The sequence below is a fragment of the Tamandua tetradactyla genome, chromosome 2 (assembly GCF_023851605.1).
Source record: "Tamandua tetradactyla isolate mTamTet1 chromosome 2, mTamTet1.pri, whole genome shotgun sequence".
Taxonomy (NCBI): domain Eukaryota; kingdom Metazoa; phylum Chordata; class Mammalia; order Pilosa; family Myrmecophagidae; genus Tamandua; species Tamandua tetradactyla.
Window position 1 is genome coordinate 124,523,880 of NC_135328.1, and position 18,728 is coordinate 124,542,607.

Genomic DNA, 18,728 nt, shown 5'->3' on the forward strand with positions numbered 1-18,728 from the left:
CTCCAGCAATGCAAAGGGAGGTCATTTCATTCCAAGCTTATTAGGCAAGCTGCTGGGAGAAGACAAGAAGCATTTACTCTGCTCTTTTTGCCATCAGCTCTGTTCCTAAGTCTCCCCACTATGGAGGAGGGGAGGGGAGGGCAGGCAGCCTTGAGGAATCCGGGCCCCCTTGGACTGTTTGGTGCCTTCCTGTTGTGCAGAAGTCTGGGCTTCCTACTATCATAACAGGCACGGTAACTTGTTTCATTAACTGTTGCCTACGCTTGAAGAAAGGAACTTTTTTCTTCTTTGTATCTCAGCAGGTGCGTAATCGATGCCTGTTGAATGAATGAAGGAAGGATGGAGAAAGTAAGGCTTCTCTTAAAGGTGACATCATGGCTTCAAGGACATTAACTGTGATAGAAACAATACCTGGCGAGGAGGTAATGTTAACGTGACCACTACTGTTAGTGGTGAGTGCGGCATTGTGACAATGTGGACCAGAGAAGCTGCAACGACAAGCTGACAGTAGCTAGTGTTAACTACCAGGTCCTATGGTGGACAGCCAGGGAGAGGGCATGGAAGTTAGATAATTAATAGTAATGATAATCTCACGTAAAAAGCTTTGCAGCTTTACAGAACGCATTCACACATTATCTGTTTCTCACATCACACCATTAGTTTAGATAGTATCATTATGATTATATAATACTGTTGTCCTATCTGATTACAGCATGGGCTGGAGACTAGGCCTTGTGGTAAATTCGGAGGACAGGAAATATGAGGGGTGGTCACTAGGGCCGATAGCCTCAATGCACAGCTGTGGAAACTGAGGCCCAGTGAGGGGAAGGAAGTCTGGCTGTGTCTGACCTCAACCTCCTTCGCTGCTCACCATGTCCTTCTCTGCTGAGTAAGCCCAAACTAACTGAGGGGCCAGGCCAGAGCTTCGCAGGAGGCAGAGAAGCTCCTGGCAGCATAGGGGGGTGGGGGGGCCTGGGCCCCCTCCCTGTGACATCTGGCTGCCTCTTCTTGGTGACAACCCAGGTCCTCCAAGTCCTGGCTTGGGCTAGGGCCAAGAAAAGAGTCCAGGTGAGGGTCTCTCACCTCTGCTGGACTGACAGCACCTGTCACGGCACCTGGGTCCGTGATTTCTGCACTTGTATAATGTAACATATAAATCTTATTATATAAATGGTATATTATATATAAAAAAGAAGTTGTTCTAGTTTGCTAGCTGCCAGAATGCAATATACCAGAGATGGTATAGCTTTTAAAAAGGGGAATTTTAATAAATTGCAAGTTTACAGTTCTAAGGCCATGAGGATGTCCAAAATTAAAACAAGTCTATAGAAATGTCCAATCTAAGACATCCAGGGAAAGAAGCCTTGGTTCAAGAAGGCCGATGAAGTTCAGGGTTTCTCTGTCACCTGGAAAGGCACATGGAGAACATGGTGATGTCTGCTAGCTTTCTCTCCAGGCTTCTTGTTTCATGAAGCTTTCCCGGGGGTGTTCTCCTTCTTCATCTCCAAAGGTGTCGGGCTGCGTGGGCTCTCTGGTTCTCGTGACTCTACAGCTTTCTTCAAAATGTTTTCTCTTTTAACGGATTCTAGTAAACTAATCAAGGCCCGCTTGGAATGGGTGGAGTCACATCTCCCTCTAATGAAAGGTTAATTCAGTTGGGTGAGTCACATCTCTGTGGAGATAATCTAATCAAGTCTCCAACCTACAGTACTGAATAGGGATTAAAAGAAAGGGCTGCCTCCACAAGCGGGATCAGGATGAAAACATGGCTTTTCTAGGGTACATAATCCTTTCAAACTGGTACAGAAGTTATATTCCTTTTTTTCTTTTCTTTCTTTTACTTCTTTATTGTAAATATATCACACACACGGAAAAATGGATAAAACATCTGTGTGTAATTTAAAGAGTAATTAAAAACACTCAGATAACAACATTCACATTAAAATACAGAAAATGGCCTGCAGCCTAGCAGCTTGCAGTTTGCTCACCATCACATCCCCTTCTCTCCCCTCTTGAGGTAACTTCTGTTTTGGCGTTTGTGATAATTATTCCCTTGCTCTTCTTTATAATTTAACCGTCTATGTTTGCCTCCTTAAGCAATAAACTTTCTTTGCCTGTTTTTGGACTTTACATAACGAACACTGGTGTTTAAAAACTTTTTCCTACTCCACAGCTACAAAGTAGCTGAAAATTTAGCTCTGAAAAATCACCCTCTGAAGTTTTGCGCTTTGAACTTTTTGACATTGAAATTTATTTGTGATCCACCTGAAATTTATTTTTATGCGTAATTGTGAGATAGGAACCCCATTCCTTTTCCCCCCAGCATGTGCTGTTTTTTCATATGGATTCCCAAAGGTTCATTCCTTCCTTATTGACCTGTTAGAGCACCTCTAGCACATGTCATATGTTTTCAGGTGCATGGGTCTGCTTTCAGGCTTTCTGTTCTGTTCCATCATCTATTCCTGTCCTAATACCACCCTAGTTTAGTTACCATGGATTTTATAATTAAGTTTTGAAATCTGCTCCACCTTGTTCTTCTTCGGGACCCTAGTTATTATTGATGCTTTGCACTTCCAAATATATTTGGGAATCAGCTTGGGAAGTTCTAAAAAGACATTGTTAGCAGATATTTTGTTTGGAATTACATTGGATCTACAGATTAATTTGAGGAGAATTAACATCTTTACAGTATTGGGTTTTCCATTCCATCGGCATGGTGCATTTCTCTATTTATTTAGGTATTAAATGTCTCTCAACAAATCTTCTAAAAACTATTTTCATTGTTAAATATAACACATGTATTTAAAAAGTGCACAAAATAAATGCACAGCTCAATGGTTTATCACAAAGGAAACAATTATGTAGCCATTGTACTATTCAATAAATAGAATAAGACAGCGCCAGCAACCTGCAAACCCCTTTCGTTCCTTCTCCCAATTAATTCCCTCTTATCTCTTCCCATAAGTATTTTAACTTTCATGAAAATCACTTTGATTTTCTTTTCGGTTTTGCCACCTAAGCATGCATCCCTAATACCATTGTTTGTATTTTTATATTTAATTTCACTTTTAAGTGCAATTTTTATTGAAATAATTGTAGATTCATATGCAATAGACTTTACCGAATTTTTCCAACAGTAATATATTGTAAAATTATAGTACAATATCACAATCAGGATACTGACATTGATCCAAGCACTCATCAATCTTATTCAGATTTCCCTGGTTTGGCTTGTACTTATTTGTGGGCACATCGTGCTTAGTTGTGCACTATTCTATGATACGTATAGGCTTGTGTATCCACCACCACGTCAGGATGCTGAATGGTTCCGTCCCCACAGAGACCCCTCATGTTGCCCCTTTATGACTCAGCCACCTCCTTCACCTCCTCACCCCTTCCATCAACCCTGGGAACCACTCATCTGTTTTTCAGTTAAAACATATTTGTCATTTCAAAAATGTTATATAAATGAAATCACATCGTATGAAAACCTTTTGGGATTGGCTTTTTTCACTCACCAAAATTCTCTAGATGTTCATCTGAATTGTTGCATATATAGGGATTTTGCTCCTTTTTGTTGCTAAGGCTGAGTATTATTCCATTGTTTACATCGGCCACCATGTGTTTATTCACCTGCCGTTCCAGGTTTGGACTGTAATGAATAAGGCTGCTCTGAATATTCATGTGCAGGGATTTATGCAAACACAAATTTTCACATCTCTGGGACCAACACCGAAGACTGCAATTGCTGAATCATAGGGTAATAGCGTGTATTGTTTTGTAAGAAACTACCAAACGGCTTTCCAGAGTAGCTGTATCATTTTACTTTTCCACCAGCAATGCATGAGTGACCTCATTTCTCTGATCCTTGTCAGCATTTGGTGGTACTATTTTTCATTTTAGTTATTCTGATAGGTGTGTAGTGATCCCATGGTTTCCATTTACATTTCCCTGATGGCTAATGAGGTTGAACATTGTTCATATGCTTATCTGTCATCTGTACCCTTCTTTGGTGAAATGTCTGTTGAATTGTTTGCCCATTCTTTAATTGGATTATTTGGGCTTTTTTTGCTGTTGATCTTTAAGAGTTCATTATGCCTTCTAGATGTTAATCCTTTATTAGATATGTGTAGCTTTTTTTCATCCTCTTCATGTGGACTTCCACTGAGAAAAAAAATTTTAATTTTGATGAGATCTAATTTATCAAATTTTCCTTTTATAGATCATGCTTTTGGTGTAAAGTCTAAGAACTCACTGCCTAGCTCTAGATCTTTTTTAAAAATATTTTTATGGAGAATTATCTGCATACATACAATCCAACCATATTATACAATCAGTGGCTCACAATATCATCACATAGCTGTGTATTCATCACCACGATCATTTTTAGAAGATTTGCATCACTCCAGAAAAAGAAATAAAATGCAAAACAAAGAACTCATATATCCCATACCCCTCTCTCTCACTTACCTACGGTAACTCAGTCTACCCAATGCCTTTATCTTTCCCCCATTATTGATTTATTTATTATCCTTATTATTATTATTTTTTTACTCATCTATCCATATCCTGGACACAAGGTTTTCACAATCACACAGTCACATTGTAAAAAACACAAGGTTTTCGCAATCACACAGTCACATTATCATACAATCATCTTTAAGAATCAAGGCAATTGGAACACAGCTCAACAGTTTCAGGCACTTCCCTCCAGACACTCCAATACACCATAAACTAAGAGGCGATATCTATATAATGCATAAGAATAACCTCCGGGATAATCTCTCGATGTTTGAAATCTCTCAGCCACTGAAACTTTATTTTGTCTTATTTCTCTCTTTACCCTTTTGGTCAAGAAGGCTTTCCCAATCTCTTGATGCTGGGTCCTGGCTCATCCCGGAGTCCTGTCCCATGTTGCCAGGAAGATTTACACCCCTGGGAGTCATGTCCTTTGTAGGGAGCGGGCAGTGAGTTCACCTGCTGAGTTGGCCTAGAGAGAGAGGCACATATGAGAAACAAAAGAGGTTCTCGGGGAGTGACTCTTAGGCATAATTATCAGTAGGCATCATTATCAGGAGGCTTAGCTTCTTCTTTGTGGGAATAAGTTTCTTAGGGCAAACCCCAAGATCAAAGGCTCAGCCTATTGAATTGGTTGTCCCCACTGCTTGGGAGAATATCAGGAATTCTCCAAATGGGGAAGCTGAATATTTCCTCCTTTCTCCCTAGTTCCCCAAGGGGACTTTGCAAATACTTTTTTATTCTCTGCCCACATTACTCTGGGATATATTGGGGCATCACACTAACCTGTACAAACCGACAAGATCTCACACCCTATCCAAGATTCCATGTAATTATGGTGTTCAAGTAAACTGACCATACAAGTTAAATTAGATAATGTGCTACCCAAAATATAAATTTTGCACCAAGTATACATCTCTTCCTTTGATCTCACACAGAAATTGAAGTTTTAAAATATGGATGATATCATCCTTTACCCTGTATTCTGATTTACCTTAGTCCTATCCAGATCAGCTTCATTCATATCTGTATTCGAAGTCTGATCCCTTCTTCAACTTTTTAAGCAGTTCCTGTATGAGGTAATGCTGTCTTTCATACCTTCAGAGCTCTAACTCTGAGTCTCAGGTGTCCCTGAAGATTCAGGGAACAACCAGGTTGTTCAATATCCCAGAATTTAGAAATAACAGTTACAACTCCTAAGTATATGTGACTGCTGTAAGCTAGCTCTAGATCTTGAATATTTTCAATGATTTTTCTAAAACTTTTATACTTTTACATTTTACATTTAATTCTGAGATCCATTTTGAATTAATTTTTGTGCAATTTGTGAGGTATAGATTGAAGTTCAATTTTTTGGCCTATAGTTGTTCAATTCCTGCAACATTTAAATTTTCTTCCTAATTCTCTGAGCTGTCCTAATATTCTTATAATCAATTTTTTTTGGTTTCTTTTTAGCTAATTAGAGTTGAATTTCTGTCATTTGCTATTAAAAGATTCTTGAGTAATGAAAAAATCAAAATCAAAATCAAAATCTTTGGTGAGCCAGAATAATTTCATTAATATGCCAGGGAGAGAAAAATATAACTATCTAATGACTAACTGCTTTTAATCTAGGGATTTTGTATGTGCCTGAGACTCTGAATCAAGCACCCAAAATGTATGCAATGAACAAGAATAAAGGAAAAGCATAATGGTGTGGCGTGGCAGTGTGCCACAGGTGAGGGACATGGCTATGAACTAGAGGTGCTTAGATCTGAATCCTACCTTGCGTCCTTACAGTGAGACCTTTGACAGGTGTCAGTTTTCCTGTCTATAAAATGGGAGTGAAGAATAAAAATCTTCCCATGATGTGGTACTTAGATTCAGTTGTCAACTTGGCCAGGTGAAGGCACCTAGTTCTGTTGCTGTGGACATGAGCCAGTGGTACCTGAACCTCATCTGTTGCTCATTACATCTGCAGTCGGCTAGGAGGCGTGCCTGCTGCAATGAATGACGTTTGACTTAATTGGCTGCTGATTAAATGAGAGAGCTCAATGTAGCACAGCCCAGGCAGCTTAGCATACCTCATCTCAGCACTCACAGCTCAGCCCAGGCCTTTGGAGATACAGAAAGGAATCACTCCGGGGAAAGTTATTGGAACCCAGAGGCCTAGAGAGAAGACCAGCAGAGATCACCCCGTGCCTTCCCGCATAAGAAAGAACCTCAGTTGAAAGTTAGCTGCCTTTCCTCTGAAGAACTATATGTTAGCTAAATAAATCCTCTATTAGTGAAAGCCAATCCATCTCTGGTGTGTTGCATTCCAGCAGCTAGCAAACTAGAACACCATGTCTCTGTTCTCTATGTGTCTGCATCTGTGTCAGATCTGCTCTGAAGTTTCTGTTGGCTCAATCATTTCTGACTCTCTCCAAAATATATCCTCTTTTAAAGGATTCCATAAACTAATGAAGGCCCACCTGGAATGGGTGGAGTCACATCTCCATGGAGATAATTTGATCAAACATTTCCAAGCCGCAGTAGTGAATCAGGATTAAAATAAATGGCTGTTCCCACAAGATTGGATCAGGATTAAAACATGGTTTTTCTGGGGTACATAGCACTTTCAGTTGGCACGGTGCATTCTCTGTCCAAGATGGCCGTCAAGGTGGTTCTCTCCAGAGGTCGTAACCTGAGGGGTGGGTCATAGTAAATTAGCTAGAGTCCATCATCTACGTGGGGAAACTACAGTGCAGAATACCACAGGGCCTCTGACAAAACCATAAAGGCCTTGCTCTAAAGGAAATAATAGGTGAACATCTGCCACATCAGCTAAAGTTAGCCAAGAAAGATCACACATTACCTTCTTCTCTTTCTCTTTCCCATCACCAGATCCTGCAAGAGCCGGGAGATGGAGAGAGGTGCATGGAGTGGGGTGGGAAGAGTGAAGTTGAGCCATCCATGCCTTCCCACCGAGTGTGGTCAGGGCCTGCTGGGCTGACCCTGCGGGAGAAGTGTGATGCTGGATTGAGGTTTAGTTTTCTTTTCTTTGTTTTGTTTGTTTAGATTAGACTGGACTTTGCAAAAAAAAGTATCCCCAGATGAGGTTATTCATATAGCCACAAAGGCCTAAAAAATCTTAAGATCTTCCTGAGATGTTCAGGGGCTAAAAATAGAGATCTGGAGGTATAGGGACAGTGCTAGGAGACAAATAACCTGCTTCCTGTCTGCTCGCCACTGAGGTCCGGCCATTGTGTGGCTTCAGCTGGCCTTAAACAGGACAGTGAGAATTTCCCCTCCTCCACTGTAAGGTACAGTTTTTTAGTCCCAGAGTTCACTCGCTCCTGTTTCATTCTCTTGGACAATGCTGAGCAAATATGGGCAGTTTTAGTCTCTCCTTTTTCACCATTAATCATGGGAGCAGTCTGTCTGCAGCTTTTCTGGTGGTTTTCAGACATGCTGCTGTTTTCAAATCTCCAGGTACTATCCCCTGAGTCACGCTCTGGGACTCCTGCCTCCTGGGAACCAATGGGGCAGCCACATTCAGCAGCAACACACATAATTAGTGGCTGCAAGAAGGCAATGTTGGCCTTTCTGTATTTGCCTCAGAGCTTGTAAAATAAAATTAAAACAATTTAAACCATGTCTTTTTTATATTTCAGATATAAAAACTGTCACTTTTTTATATACTGAAATATAATACTGTTATTATATTTCAGATATAAAAGCATATCACTCTGGCTATCCTGGTAGCACTGCCTCCTCACCCCTCCTTTCCCTTTAGATGGAGAAGTGGGTGTAGGGGTGGGCGGACAGGGGACTGACGAGCTGACAGGACCAGAGCAAGGGTTTGTGGAAAGGATGACAAGGAGGCAGAGGAGGCATAGAGATAGGGTTTGGAAAGAGGGCAAAGAAGAATGCATGAAGCTTTTGATTAGGAAATGGTATTATAGCCGCAAAAGATAGTGGTATGTAGGTACTTAAAAATAGTACAATGTTGAAAATTCATGTTGCAATATGATCACAAATCTTCCTGGGAAGATCTCTTCCAGGGGCCAGTAATAGAGAATTTTATTTTGAAACCAAAGGTTTCAAAGGTTTACATCTTTTGACTTCTTCTCCAGACTTTGGAGTTTGTGCTGTTTGGATTCCACCATGGCATGTTAAAAAGGAAAGAGTTTTTGAAAGGTTTTAGAGTCAGACAGATTGGTATTGTCTGTGCCTGCAATTATTAATTGCAACTTTAGGCCCATTACATCACTTTCTGAGCCTTAATTTTCCCATCTGCAAATATCTACCTGAGATAGAGACTACTCATAATTAGATGTAAATATAAAAAATAAGCAAGATATTTAAACCATTCAGCACAGTCCCTGGCACATAGTAAGTGTTCAGTATATGGTTAAAACGATTAAAATTGTTGTATAGAGTATTTCATTGTGTTAAAATATCTTAGTTTAATTAATTATACTCTATAAGCTGGAGTTCTTGGTGTTTTCAAGGTTCTGTTTGTTTGCTTTAACTATTCAAAATAGTCCTACCAAAAAACCTTTTGCCCGGAATGCAGATTTCCTTGGAGCCCTATCCCTAGAAGTGAAATTACTGGTTCAAAGGGAGCAAACAGCTGTGTAGACTGCCTGTCTGTGCTAGAGAAAAACTGGACTGATTTGAAATGCAAATGCAATATCTGAGTATATCTGTTCCCACAGTCTGGTCAATAATGCTACCTTAAAAATGTTTAAATTTGTGTCTCTTCAACGTTAGTGAATCTGAGCCTTTTTCCATATGATGACCGTCAATCTCCTTTCCTAAAGAAAGACCCTGGACTCATCCTAAATGCCACGCATCCTGGGGGTGCTGAGAGCTGTCCTGTGTATGAGGCTAAAATACTCATGCTTTTTATGAGCATAACATGTGGCTTGTATACTTTTCTCCAGTCTGTTTTATTTATTTGTGATAGATCCTATTCCATTTCATTGTACTGAGTTTTTTTTTTAATATAATCAAACGTATCTATCTTATCATGGAATATTCATTTAACTTTTTTCTTAATAGTCATAAATTTATCTGTCATGCATTAAAATAAAAATGAAAAATCTTTCATTCTTTAATACATCTGTTGCTTAGAACAGTGAATAGTGACTGTTAAAGATTTATTATTCAGAACAGTCTCTTCAACTAATAGTGCTGGGAGAACAGGATTTATCCGTACCCAAAAGAATGAAAGAGGATTCATATCTCACATTTATACAAAAAATTAACTCAAAGTGGACCAAAAACCTAAACATTAGAGCTAAGACCATAAAACTCCTAGAAGGAAATGGAGGGAAGCATCTTAAAGATCTTGTGGTAGGCAATGTTTTCTTAGACCTTAGACCCAAAGCACAAACAATGAGAGAAGAAATAGATAAATGGGAACTTCTCAAAGCTGAATACCTCTACTTCAAAAGACTTTGTGGAGAAAGTAAAAAGGCAGTCTTCACAAAGGGAGAAAATATTTAGAAACCACATAATTGATAAGGGTTTAATATCCAGAATATATAAAAAACTCTTGCAGCTCAACAATAAAAAGACAACCCAATTAAAAAATAGGCAAAAAACATGAGTAGACACTTCTCTAAAGAGGAAATACAAACGGCTAAAAAGTACATGAAAAGATACTATCTACTAGGGAAATGCAAATCAAAACCATAAGATGTCATTTTATACCTACTAGAATAGCCATTATTTAAAAAACACAGAAAAAGATCAGTGCTGGAGAGGATGTGGAGAAGGAGGCACACTTATCCACTGTTGGTGGGAATGTAAAATAGTGCAGCTGCTCTGGCAGGCAGTTCCTCAAGAAGCTAAGTGTAGAATTGTCATATGATCCAGCAATCCCATTACTAAGTACATATTCAGAGGAACTGAAAGCAGGGACATGGATAGATATTTGCACATTGATGTTTATAGCAGCATTATTCACAATTGCCTATAGATGGAAACAGCTCAAGTTTCTGTCAACTGATGAATGGACAAACAAATTGTGGTATGGACATATGATGGAATAGTATGCAGCTGTAAAAAGAATGAAGTCCTGATGCATGCAACAACGTGGATGAACCTTGAGGACATTATACTGAGCTAAATAGGTCAGACACAAAAGGACAAACATTGTATGGTCTCATTAATTTGTGAGCAAATTCTGGGAATTAAAATCTAGAGAATAGGTTTCCAGGAGATAGATGGTAAAGAATGGGCAGATACTGCTTAAGGTGTGCTGAATGTTTAATAAGGTTGATTGTAAATGTTTGGAAGTGGAAAGAGGTGATGTAGCACAATAGTGTAAGTGTAATCAACAATATTGGGTGTGAGAATGGTTGAAAGAGGAAGTCTAGGGTCATGTACAACACTAAAAGGAAAGCCAGAGGATAAACCAAGGGACAGTAAAACACAGTGAAACCCATTGTGGACGACGACTGTGGTTAATCGTACAGATATAAGAAAGTTCTTACATGAACTAGAACAAATGTTTGTCACTATTGTAAGGTGTTAATAATAGGGTGCTGTATGGGAAAAACATAATTATGTGAACTCAGGCCTGCAGTTACCAGTAACATTGCAATGTTCTTTCATCAGTTGTAACAGAGGTGCTCTACTAGAGCTATGCACCAATAATAAGGGGTATGAAGAGTACGGGATTTTCTTTTCTTTCTTGGAGCAAAGAAAATGTTCTCAAATGGATTGTGGTGGTGAGTGCATAACTATGTGATTATACCGAGAACCATGGATTGTACACTTTGGATGGATTGTATACAGTTCATGAAGCTGTTCAAAAGATTTATTATTGACCTGTTTCCAAGAAGATTAAATACTGTTGCACAGGCCCAGGTTGGGTTACTTGTTCTGCATAGTAGGTATTTATGGTGTGGGGTTCTGAGTCTATTTCTGGCATCTTGATTTAATTTCATTTGTCATTTTTCTGATATTAGCCCAACATCAAACAGATTTTATAATTGTGATTATTTAAATCATCATTCATAATCTTACTAGCCTATTCTTTTATTAAAGTTCACCATACAGCTTTAGTTTTCTGAAATATCCTATGATATTTTAATTGGTATCTCCTGCAATCAGTCTCTAAACTTTGAGTGAACATCCATCTTATTTTTGTTTAACTTCATGTTCTAGTGTTTTTCCTACTGTGAACATGCAGGAACAATATGCCTGTAAAATAAGAAAAATATGGTATAAAAGTTCTGTAATGTAATAAAAAGACATATATGAGGGCAGCATAATTGTAACTACATGACTAAGGGTTGATTAAAGTAGGTGGAGAAGCATGGGTCATTGTTTCATTGGTTTCGGTTCATGGATTTCATAAGTTCTACTGTTCATTGAGGACTGGGGTATTTTATTCTTCAAAGATACATCTCTGAAGGAATCAAATCAATACTTGCTTAACCAGGAATAGTCCTGACACAGCACAGGAAGTTTGTATGGATTTGCTGACTACACGTTGTCACCTTGGTAATTTTTCTTTTACTTTTTGTCTTAATAACAACTGTCATCATCGTTAGTGGTTTTTTTTTTTTTGACATTTTCACACCAGTGTTTATGGTGGCATTATTTATAATTGCCAATACATATGATGTAATATTATTCAGCTGTAAGAAAGAATGAACAATATGGATGAACCTTGAGGACATTATACTTAGTGAAATAAACCAGACACAAAACTCTTGTGTGATCTCACTGATATGAACTAATTATAATAAGCATACTCATAGAGTTAGAATATACAAGGGGACAGAATGAGAGTAAAGAATGAGGAGCTGATGTAAAATTTGTGCAGAATTTCTATTTAGGTTGGCTGTAAATAGAATTTCCATTTAGGTTGGTTGTTTGGAATTGATAGTAGTGATGGCAGTACATAATTGCAAATGTAATTAACAGCACTGAATTATGTTTACGAATGTGTTTGAAAGGAGAAATCTTGGGTTGCATATGCTACCAGGAGGAAAGTTAGAAGATAATACAAGGGACTGTATAACACAGTGAACCCTATTGTGGATGATGGACTTAATAGTACAAATATAAGAATGTCCTTTCATGAATTATAACAAATGTATGACACTATTATAAGGTGCTGATAATAGAGTGATTTATGGGAAAAATACACCTAATGTAAACTGTGGAGTATTGTTCACAGTAATATTTTAATATTCTTTGAACAATTTTAACAAAGGTAGTGCACTAATGCAAGGTGTCATCATGACAGTATGTGGGAACTTTGTATATTTTACATTACTTTATGTAAACCTACAACTTCTTTAATTAAAAAAATAATTAAAAAATCATTATAGTTAGTGAGAGGAATGAGACTCAAAGTACACATATTGTATGATTCCATTTATGTAAATTATAAATATAAAGAATCTAAAGAGAATTAGATTAGTGGAGATGTAGCGCTGGGAAAGAATGGTGATATTGAGAGGTGACTCCTAGGGGATGTGGGGTTTTTCATTTGGAGTAATGAAAATATTCTGAAGTTGATTGTGGTGACGAATGCACAACTCTGACTATATTAAAAGCTACTGACTGCACACTTTGGATGGAATGCATGGTATGTGAATATATCTCAATAAAACTGCTTAAAAATAGTTGCATAAAATAATATCCATAAAGCTGCATCCTTAAATTGAGCCTATAATATTAAAAACTATATAATATATCTTAAAATAATCGCATAAAGATGGGGGGTATGTTAGTATACTTTCTGTTTTTTCTCCTTAGCTTCTCTAATGGACATAAAATTACAAAGAATAATAATTATACTATTGTATTCTTTGATTTGTAATGTACAAATAAAAAAAGAGCATACAAATCATACATTTGTAATATACAAATATCACAAGGGGAAAGGAATTGAGTTATACTGCAGCAAAGTTTCCATATCTTACTGAAATTAAAGTAGAATAAATCTTAAGCAGAATCTATTAAGATATACTTTGTGATCCCCAGAGCAAGCATTAAGAAAATAACTTTAAAAAATAGTTAGTAATCCATGAAGTTCTAACTTATCAATTTACTATTTCATGGACTATGTAATGGTGTTGCATTAAAAAACTCAGTCACGGTGCACGGGTGGTTCAGTGGTAGAAAGCCCGCGTTCCACGTGGGAGACCCAAGTTTGATTCCCGGACCATGCACCTAGGAGATAAAAAATTGCTCAGCCCTGCAGCTCCAGCTTCTACTCCTTTCTGGGACTGTCTCTGCTTTGAAACTCTGCAGAGCACATATGACACAGTTTCTCTTCCCGGTGGGATTTTGTTCCAGGGGTTCCAACGCTCTTACTTCACAGGATTTGATTTGTTCCACGGGAATCAGGGCTGGAATTTATTCATTTCTGCTGCTCTTGGGAAAAGGTAGAAACTATGAAGCCGGAGAAGGGAACACGTTGATTTACCGGTGGCAGCGGAGTAAGTTAGGGAAGCGCGACCATCGCTGTGCGGAATCTGCCCTGGGCTCCAGGCCGCAACAGCGAAGGCAGGATGCAGCCCGTGGAAGGGCTGGCGCTCCAGCCGCTCCTGCACTAACTGGGCCCACACACCGCGGCTGGGCCCACATGCCTGGCAGAATCTGCCGGTCCATCTAACCGGCAGATGGACCAACACAGCGACCCAGGCACCGAGGGTAGGCACCGGGAATCGAACCCGGGTCTCCCACATGGCAGGGGAGAACTCTGCCTGCTCAGCCACTATGGCCCGCCCTTGTTTGTGATATTTTAAATGAAAGGAGTGATTGGAGGAGAGTCTCACCTGATAGCTGTTTTTTTTTTTTTTCATTTCTAACTTAGTTTTTTTTATTAATTAAAAAAAAAACTAACACAACATTTAGAAATCATTCCATTCTACATATGCAATCAGTAATTCTTAATATCATCACATAGGTGTATGATCATCATTTCTTAGTACATTTGCATCGATTTAGAAAAAGAAATAGCAAGACAACAGAAAAAGAAATAAAATGATAATATAGAGAAAAAATAAAAATAAAAAATACAAAAAATATATATGAAAACAAACAAACAAAACTATAGCTCAGATGCAGCTTCATTCAGTGCTGATAGCTGTTTTTGGTTGAGATGAGCTGACCTTGCTTCTGGACTGGCTGGAGGAATAGGGAATGGATAGACACCCCAGCCTTAAACAGCTGAACACCAGGCAAAACACCTAGTAAAGTTTTTCCGAATTTGTACAATAGGCAGGACAGAGCCCTGAGAGGAGAGAAACAAATGAGACGAGGCCTTAATTGATTCAGTGTCCTGCCTGGAGGCAAATTCCAGTTCAGGGAGAGAAAACACCAATAGAGCCCAACAGTCTCCCTCTCTCCGTGGAAAATCAATTGCAGTTTTGGGACGCCAACAAGCTAGTTTGTGGGACAGCAAACAGCAGGGGTATAGCCTGCATAGAGGGGCTCCTTGGCCTTCAGCTGAGTGACGTGCACATCTGAGGAGCAGCTGTGGAGGTGCGGGAAGCCCCCACAGAACCGTGAGCTGAACAACTCCTGGTGCTTGCACAGGGCTGGCAGTGCCGGCTTGTCTTAGTTTCCCAGCTGCCATGATACATTCCAGGCAGGGGCTTGGCTTCAACAAGGGGATTTCAACGTCTGGCGGTTTTGGAGGCTCTAAGACCTGCGGGGGGGCTGCGATCGGGCTTCCTTGGATTTCCCACCACACGCTGAGGTCCTTGCCCGTCTCTTCCCAGCGCCATCTGGCTTCTGGGTGGCAGCTCCTCCCTCTGGGTTAGACCCCGAGGGACCGGTGCAGCCCACCCTGATTCAGGGGGCAGCCACGTCCTCAGAAGTTCCTCCTGACAAAAGTCCACACCCATGGGAAGGATGAAGATGAAGAGCGATGCCTTTTTTCTGGGGTACTAATTCACCCCATCCGTGTTCCATCAGCCAAGATGGAAAGAGTTTGTAGTTTTTAGGGCAGCACGTAGCGTTTCCAGAAGGCTGTCTCCTTAATCAGCCAGACTACGCTGCCCTAGACTAAAGCCTGCTCTGGATCCCCTGACCAAGTCTAAGTAAAGCTTCAAAAGGAGCAAACTGATTCCAAGTAATTTAACTGTACAGCAGGAAAAAAATATAACACTAATTGAAAAACTTCATCAAAATTGTAGAATTTACCATGTTTGGCATCCAATAAAAAATTACCAGGAATGCAAAGAGAAACAAGAAAGTATAACGCATAACCAAGTGAAAAAAATCAAACAGATATAGGGCCGGAAATGACAGAGTCAATGGAATAGGAGGACAAAGATGTTAAAACAGCTTTGATAAATATATTCCATGTGTTCAAGAAGGTAGAGGGAAACATTAGAGAGAAATGGAAGTGATAAAATAAACCTGATATATATAATGGGAAATACATAGTAAAAGGGAATAACTGCAGATTAGGTACCACATAAGAAAAAAACCCCAGTGAATCTGAAGTCATAGCATTGGAAACTATTTAAAATAAGGCAGAGAGAGAAAAAATACTGAAGAAAAATAACAGGGTATCATGACTGATGGGACAACATATACATCTATCACACGTGCAAGTGAAGCACGGGAGAGGAGTGGAGCCGTGAAAGGATGAAACAGAAAAAATATATTTGAAGAAACAATGGCTAATTTCCCTCCCAATTTGTTGAAAACTAGAACCCCACACACAATGAATCCAAGCAGAACAAATGTAAAGAAAACCACCCCATGGCATATTAAAACAAAATTGCTGAAAACCAGGGGTAAAAGGAAAATTTAAAGCAGCTGAAGGGAAAAAGGTCATACCCTTTCCAGAGGACAAAGGCAAGATCAAGAGCAAACGTTTCATCAGAAACCTAGAAAGTGATTGTTGATGTAATTGCTTATTTCCTATTGATCATTTGATTCAATAACATGTAAGAGTTCTCCCCCAATTAAAAAATATATCTTTTATCATTTGTGATTTTGTGTTTTTAAATAAATTTTGACTAGTGACATGAATTTTGCTCAATAGTTCATAAAACCAAATTTTGATAATTTCCGGTTTCTTTTATTTCTATAGTTTGAAAACTGTTTTGTTTTAAATGCCATTATTTTCCTTTGCTTAATTTTGTCCTTTTCCATTTCAATTTTTAGAAATATTTATTTCTCAGTTTAAGAAATTCAGCCTTTCTATTTCTTTTCTGAAATCAATATAAACATTCACAGCCCTGTCTTTTTCCTTGTTCTACATTCACAGTCATGTAATTATTTCAGTATGTATTTATTGAGCATACACCTTAGACCAGGAATGTGATAAGGGCTCTTGTCTTATCTGGAATGCTGGAAATCTACCAGAAACGAAGTTGCCTTTCCTTCTTTACCTTCTCTTTGTGAAGCTCTCTAGTCTTGCTTTCTCCAAGGGTATGCCATATCCTTGCTTTCCATTCCTTTTCTGCCTGCTCAGCCTCCCACACATCCTTCTAAGTTCCCACAGAGTCTAGCTAGAGAGCTTGTGTTCCATTTCAAATTTCCACAAGAGACCATCTCCTTGGCCTGCCTTGCTCGGGTGTCTATCCTTGGACCAAACAATGGGACCAAGGGGGTGGGAGTGCCTACCTTGGAGAGTGCAGTTCACAGAGGAGACCCTAAGAACTCTCCTACAGCCTCATCAACAGAAAGAGCATCACCTAATTCATTGATTATCAGCTGCCTTATTCTAAAAAATAATTCTAGGCAGCTAAATCCTAAAGTCTGCTCAGGTATAGACCGTAATATAATAAGCTTGGAAATAAATATTTTTAGTGTTAAAATGCTTAAAGCCAAAATTATTAAGATTTTCAAGGGTAATTCAGCAGTTTGAATTATTGTCCTAAGTGGAAAATCTCAGTCCTAGTAATTCTGTAATAAGTGCGAGTATTTTAAGAAGTGAGAGTTTGGCTGGTTTGTTTCTTTTTAGAGACTGTCTGTATTTTAGCCAAACTACATTAATAAGAAAATGTGGTAAAACAAGAATTAGTATACCAATTTAAATGTAATCAACAGAGGGAGCTGATTTTAGATATTTAAAACATTTTGGTCAATTGTAACGTTTTCGTTAACGAATTGTTGAAATTTCATAAGGAAATGAAACCAGTTGTCTGGCTTTCATCAGATGTTTCTTTATGATTGTAGAAAACTGCACCTCACAGCATGGGCGTTCAACCTTTTAAGCTAACTATTTTCTTGTTTCAGTGCTAAATGAGGAGGGGAAGTGAAAGGCAGATCAAATCATTGCTCTGGACAGGAAGCAATTGAAAGGCAAATGGGCAGTGTTCTCGCCCGGGGCCTTTGCACGGTTGCTATTCTACTGATCACGCCTTACGGCAATGCCCTTTGGGTCCTGTTAGCGGAGTAACCTGTTTTCTGATAGAGCTCCAGCCCCAGCTGGGGCTGAATGTATCTGTTTCCCCAGGGAAGGACCAAGCAAGCTGAGTTAATTTACATGTGGCTTCAGGTGGCTGGGAAAGGGAGGTTCTGCTGGGCGGGGAGAGGGGCTGTCAGCAGGCCTGGGTGTGCATCCTTTTGTGCAGTTGCAATTGGGAAACAGGACGTTAAGGGAAGGTCCAGTAGCCACGGGCTCTGCTGGCTGGCCCCGGCCTGCAGCCCTGGTAGAGTGGGCTCAGGGACAGGTGCGGCTGGAGTCTAAACGGACACCTGCAAGCTGGGCTTGTGTGTGGCGTGACCTGCGAGGGGAAATGAAAATCTGTACTGCTGGGGTTTCCTTCAGAAGAAACACAGGAGAATGAAAAGCTGGGGTCCTGCCAGGCTCTCTTGAGCACAGATTGTTCCAGATAGACCAGCCTTGTCCGGCCAGACATTGCCTGTTCTCCAGACGAAGGAAAGGCTCTGAGAGGGCTGGAGCAGGTTGACCTGCAGCCTGGAAGGGAGCATGCGGATAGGTGTGGCCAGACAGTGGGGACAGCGGTGTGAGCTGTGAGCAGGGCTTCCCTGTGGTGGCATTGAGATGAGCAGAGAAGAGGCTCGGCCTGGCTCTGCATTCTGGATGAGGGACTTGCTGTGCCACCCTCTTCCTCCCCTTCTACTTTGCCCAATGTGTGCAGAAACCAAGGCTGACACCAGGATTTCAAGAAAAGAATGAGTTTTATTACAGGGCAGCCCAGTGAGGAGATGGGAGGAAAGCTCCACTCAGCCTCCCTGCATCTGAAGAGCTTACGGTTTTTATGGGATTCAAACAAAGGGAAAAA